The sequence below is a fragment of the Macaca fascicularis genome, chromosome 16 (assembly GCF_037993035.2).
Source record: "Macaca fascicularis isolate 582-1 chromosome 16, T2T-MFA8v1.1".
NCBI classification, from domain to species: Eukaryota; Metazoa; Chordata; class Mammalia; order Primates; family Cercopithecidae; genus Macaca; species Macaca fascicularis.
Genome location: NC_088390.1, coordinates 74,225,606 through 74,231,854, shown reverse-complemented (window position 1 = coordinate 74,231,854; position 6,249 = coordinate 74,225,606). Strand labels below are relative to the sequence as shown.

The 6,249-nt window shown below is 45.8% G+C and overlaps 1 pseudogene; it reads right to left on the bottom strand.

Moving 5' to 3' along the window:
- Positions 1-4,362: 4,362 nt before the first annotated feature.
- LOC102144310 (large ribosomal subunit protein uL22-like) lies at positions 4,363-4,952 on the bottom strand (annotated as a pseudogene).
- Positions 4,953-6,249: the final 1,297 nt, after the last annotated feature.

The window sequence follows — 6,249 nt, the reverse complement described above, 5'->3', positions numbered from 1 at the left end:
AAGCAGCAAAATGGAGTCAGATTCTGTATATTTTGAAGATAGAGATGATGGAATTTGTAGGTGGATAAAATGCAGAGAGTGTGCAAGAGAAAAAGAGTCATTAAGGATGACTCCAAAGTTTTAGCCTGAGCAACTGGAAGGAGAATTGTCATTAGCTGATGTAGGGAAGACTATGGGAGGAACAGGTTGGGGAAGATCAGAGTTTAATTGTAGACTTGTTAGGCTTGAGATACCTAGTAGATATTCAGGCCAGGTGCAGTGGCTCATGTCTGTAATCCCAGCACTTTGACAGACTGAGGTGAAAAGATAACTGGAGCCCAGGAGTTAAAGAGCAGCCTGGGCAATAAGGTGAGACCCCCATCTCTACAAAAAGAAAAAATACAAAAATTAGCCAGGCATGGTGGTACATGATTGTAATCTCACCTACTCAGGAGACTGAGCTGGGAGGTGGAGGTTGAGCCCAGGAGGCAGAGGTTGCAGTGAGCTATGATTGTACCACTGTACTCCAGCCTGAGTGACAGAGCCAGACCTTGTCTCAAAAAAAGGAGGGCAGCTGGGTATACAAACCTGGAGTCCAGTGGGGGTGATCCAGGTTGGAAAATTAAGTTTGAGAGTCAGCACATAGATAATATTCAAACCCAAGAAACTGCATGAGATCACAAGCAAGTGACTATAGATGGAGGAGAGGTTCGAGGACCACACCCCAGCACTCTTCAACATTCATTGCTTGGGAGATGAAGAAAAACCAGCAAAAGAAACTGACAATGAGGGTCCAGCAAGGTAGGAGGAAAACTAGCAAGAAATAAAATTGGAGGAGCCAAATGAAGAAAATAGACGGAGAAAATGATCGACCACGTCAAATGCCACCAAATGAGACGACCATGAAAGTCCTTGGCAACTGGAACAAGGGCAGTTTCAGAAGAGTGGTGAGAGCTCGAAGCCTAATTACAGGGGGTTTAGGAGAGAATGGGGGAGACAAATTGAAAGAGGGAGTATTGACAACTCTCTCAAGGGATTTTGCTCTCAAGAGGAACAGGATTGGGAGTACAAGGTGGAGGATCCCATGAGCTCAAGAGTAACAGACCAGCCTGCGAAACATAGTGAGACCCTATCTCTATAATTTTTTTTTTTTTTTTTAGATGGAGTCTTACTCTGTTGCCCAGGCTGGAGTGCAGTGGCGCAATCTTAGCTCACTGCAACCTCCGCCTCGTGCCTCCCAAGTACCTGGGTTTACAGTTGTGTCCCACCGTGTCAGGCTGATTTTTGTACTTTTAGTAAAAGTGGGGTTTCACCATGTTGGCCAGGCTGTTCTCAAACTCCTGAACTCAAGTGATCTGCCCGCCTTGGGTTCCCAAAGTGCTGGGATTACAAGGATGAGTGCCCAGCCTTTTTTTTTTTTTTTTTTTTTTTGAGACAGTCTCACTCTGTTGCCCAGGCTGGAGTGCAGTGGGGTGATCTCGGCTCACTGCAAGCTCCACCTCCCGGGTCCAAGCCATTCTCCTGTCTCAGCCTCCCGAGTAGCTGGGACTACAGGTGCCTGCCACCACGCCCAGAGAATTTTTGTTTTTGTATTTTTAGTAGAGACGGGGTTTCACTGTGTTAGCCAGGATGGTCTTCAACTCCTGACCTTGTGATCCACCGCCTCGGCCTTCCAAAGTGCTGGGATTACAGGTGTGAGCCACCGTGCCAAAGTGCTGGGATTACAGGTGTGAGCCACCTCGCCTGGCCTTTTTTTTTTTTTTTTTTTAATTAGCCAAGCATGGGGTGGCATGCACTTGTAGTCCCAGCTATTTGGGAGGCTGAAGTGGGAGGATTGCTTAAGCCCAGGACATTGAGGGTGTGGCAAGCTATGATCACACTACTGTACTCCAGCCTGGGTGACAGAGCAAGAACCCCTCTCACAGGGAAAAAAAAAAAAAAAGCAGAGAAACGGGGGCAGAAATAGGAGGGGCTTGTGGGATGGATCATGAGAGAGGTTTTAACATAGGAAAAATAACACCATGTTTATATACTGACCCAGTAATGAGATAAAGCATTCTTGTTAAAGTTTCTAACAAAGTTGTTTTTCACTATCCCTTATTCTTACTATTATAAATTGCTTTACAGGAAATATTTTTAAAATTTGAAGGTTCTATTGGCCCCAGATGATCAACAGTGATGACTTTTGCTGGTATACTAAGGGTAAAATAATTTAGACAGTACACAAAGGTATAAAATAAAACTAACAATGGCTTATGTATCCCTCCAGAAACTTTCCTGTCATATATCAACAAATGTGTTTATGTATATATACCATTTTCTTTTAATTTGCACAAAAGCAATTGCACTTTTTATATATAGAATAGTATCTGTCCTATATATAAAGCCTCTGAATTGGAAGAACTTCACATGAAGAAAACTTCTGCCACTTTAAGAAAGGTGTGAAAACGGCTGGGCACGGTGACTCACACCTGTAATCCCAGCACTTTGGGAGGCTGAGGCAGGTGAATCATGAGGTCAGGAGTTCGAGACCAGCCTGGCCAACATGGCGAAACCCTGCCTCTACTAAAAATACAAAAAAATTAGCTGGGCATAGTGGCAGGCACCTATAATTCCAGCTACTCGGGAGGCCGAGGCAGGAGAATCGCTTGAACCTGGGAGATGGAGGTTGCAGTGAGCCAAGATCGTGCCACTGCACTCCAGTCTGGGTGACAGAGTGAGACTCCATCTCAAAAAATAATAATAATAATTAATTAATTAATTAAAAAGGATGAAAACAATGTGGCTCTACATTATTTCAAGAATTAAGGTCTCAATCACACACCAGTCTTCCAAGTCAGTGTTGTTTTAGAATGGCTATATTATTTCTCTTTTGAGAAACATTTCTTCTCTCTCTTTTTTATTGAGACAGAATCTCAGTCTGTTGCCCAGGCTGGAGTGCAGTGGGGCCATCTCGGCTCTCTGCAACCTCTGCCTCCCAGGTTCAAGCAATTCTCGTGCCTCAATCTCCCGAGTAGCTGGGATTATAGGCGCGCGCCACCACACCCAGCTAATTTTTGGATTTTTATTAGAGACAGGGTTTCGCCACATTGGCCAGGCTGGTCTCAAACTCCTGGCCTCATGTGATCCACCCATCTTGGCCTCTCAAATTGCTGGGATTACAGGCGTGAGTCTCTGCACCCGGCCAAGAAACATGTATTTTCAGTGAATGGCTCTTATGTGTCTGTTTTGACAGCCCCCAGCTAAACTGGGGTTTCAGTACTAGAGCAGCTAGCAGCCCTGCCCTAATGGGAAATGAAGGGAGCTGGGCATGGGTGTCTACAGTGCGTCTCTCATGGGGTACTTCTTTAACCTGGTGGAAGGTCTATGCTTAGTTGTCCAACCTGTGCTCAGGGGTTCCTTCACATGGGAAATGTGTTTATCCTGGCAGACGCTCCTTGTGGCTGTTGTCTGGTCTGTGTTCAGTTTATGACTGTCTAACCATCGCTTCGATGCTGAGATCCTAGCCTTGTGTTCTTCCCAGTGTCCCTGGAAAACCTAGGTAGCCCCTGGTTTTTCAGATGAAAGGCACCCATTCAATCCACCACAGTAGGAAATATGATCAAAAGTTTATTACTTACAGATCCTGGGAAGGAAGGGCGCCATGCTTCAGGAGTGTCATCCTCTGTCCTCAGGTCAGACAAGCCAGAAATTAAGAGTCAGGCAGAGGCCGGGCGCGGTGGCTCAAGCCTGTAATCCCAGCACTTTGGGAGGCCGAGGCAGGCGGATCACGAGGTCAGGAGATCGAGACCATCCTGGCTAACACGGTGAAACCCCGTCTCTACTACAAAATACAAAAAAACTAGCCGGGCGAGGTGGCGGGCGCCTGTAGTCCCAGCTACTCGGGAGGCTGAGGCAGGAGAATGGCGTGAACCCGGGAGGCGGAGCTTGCAGTGAGCTGAGATCTGGCCACTGCACTCCAGCCTGGGCGACAGAGCAAGACTCTGTCTCAAAAAAAAAAAAAAAAAAGAGTCAGGCAGAGAGTGAGAGAGGCAACTAGTGGTATGTATAACAGAATAGTATGGAGTCCTGATAAGTAAGCAAAATGAGGACGGGGTCCCAGGTGGGGGAGAATAACGGACAATTGTTCTGAGAAAGTGCTAATCACAAACTTGTGGACACAATGACCTGTTTGGCATGTAGCCCCAGCATTACAACCTTGTTCTGCATGTAGCCCCCTCCTGCAAGACCCTATAAAACCTCCCACTAGCCCCTACCTCTCGGCAGACAGTCCCTTCTTTGCTGTGCTGCCCACTGCACCCTTACAACATATTTTCACACTTTCTCTAATACATCTGCCTTTTTCTTTTTTCACTTTTAATTGCATTTATTTTAATGCTGAATTTACTCCCATGCCATCAGTTTTTCTTTCTTCCGTTTCTTCTGGAATATCTTTTTCTTCTGGGCAACCTCCTCTTCTGGTTTAGGAACAGTCTGTTCCTTTTCAGTAAGGATCATCTCAGTGTAGCAGGGAGAGCTCATGTATGGGTTAATCCGACCATGAGCTCTGTAGGTCCGGCGGTGCTTCTTAGGTGCTTTGTTCGCGTGGATATGCTCAATGACCAGAGAATCTATATCTAAACCCTTAAATTCAGCATTACGCTCTGCATTTTCAGGCATGTGCAGCAAAAAGTCAGCACTCTTTTTGGGCCACTGACCTTGTGCCCAGCCCCATTGCTTGGCCTGGGCACCTCTGCCAACTCCACCATTGCAACATTGGAATGGTACGCACTGTCTCTATAAAGTGACATCTTTCAGATGCTTCGTGGCTTTTTGTATATGCATATGCTTGACGGCCTGGGCAGTTTCACGAGTGTTCTTAAAGTGAATGCGAAGATTTGAACTTCTTGATTTGCATGATTTTGTGGGGTTTTCCAGGTCAAGTGAATAGCGAACCATTTTCACAGATTACCTCAGGCCGCTTAGAGAAAGAGGAAGAGGGCCGGGCACGGTGGCTCACGCCTGTAATCCCAGCACTTTGGGAGGCCGAGGCAGGCGGATCACGAGGTCAGGAGATCGAGACCATCCTGGCTAACACGGTGAAACCCCGTCTCTACTAAAAATACAAAAAATTAGCCGGGCGCGGTGGTGGGCGCCTGTAGTCCCAGCTACTTGGGAGGCTGAGGCAGGAGAATGGCGTGAACCTGGGAGGCAGAGCTTGCAGTGAGCCGAGATCGCACCACTGCACTCCAGCCTGGGCGACAGAGCGAGACTCCGTCTCAAAAAAAAAAAAAAAAAAAAAAAAGAGAAAGAGGAAGAGTAGTTAAATCTGCCTTTCTTTACCTACAGCTGTCTTGGTAAATTCATTTACCACCTGCAACAAACAGGGTGTCACTTAAAGTTGAACTTAAAGCCCCTTTAAGTTGGTGGGCAAATGCCTGAATAGTTTGTTTAAAGGAAGCGATGGGAAAACAGGGGGCCCGGTCTGCTAGGCGAGACAGATGCCTTTAAGTTCTTATCTCTGGCCACCAGCTTGAGCCATTTGGGCGTGGTGTTTCACTTTTAATTCCTAGGCAACAACATTTAGTGTTTTTCCGGTTATATGTTGAAAGTGAAGCTAGTTCCTAAATGTTTCCTGGTTGGTTTGGTTTTTATTTAGTATGGCCAATGGATCGTTTTCTCCTCACTGACTTTTCCAGTATATATATATCCATATATATTTTATATATCTATATCGATCTTTTACATGTAGATATATACACTGGAATATATATATAATATATATACTGCTAAGTGTGTGTGTGTGTATACTTTGACCAGTGTAGTGAAAATGTGTATATATATACTGTTACTAGTATATATACTATATATACACATATACATACATATATAAGTAAAAGTATATATATATAGGCTGAGTGCGGTGGCTCATGCCTGTAATCCCAGCATTTTGGGAGGCCGAGGCGGACGGAGTTGGAGACCAGCCTGGCCAACATGGAGAAACCCCGTCTCCACTAAAAATACAAAATTAGCCAGATGCAGTGGTGCATGCCTATAATCCCAGCTACTTGGGAGGCCAAGGCAGGAGAATCACTTGAACCTGGGAGATGGAGGTTGCAGTGAGCCAAGATCACGCCATTGCACTCCAGCCTGGGCAACAAGAGAGAAACTCCAGCTCAAAAAAAAAAAAAAAAAATTAGCTGGTCATGGTGTCATGCATCTATATCCCAGCCACGAAGGAGGCTGAGGCAGGCGAGTTGCCTGAACCCAGGAGGCAGAGGTTGTAGTGAG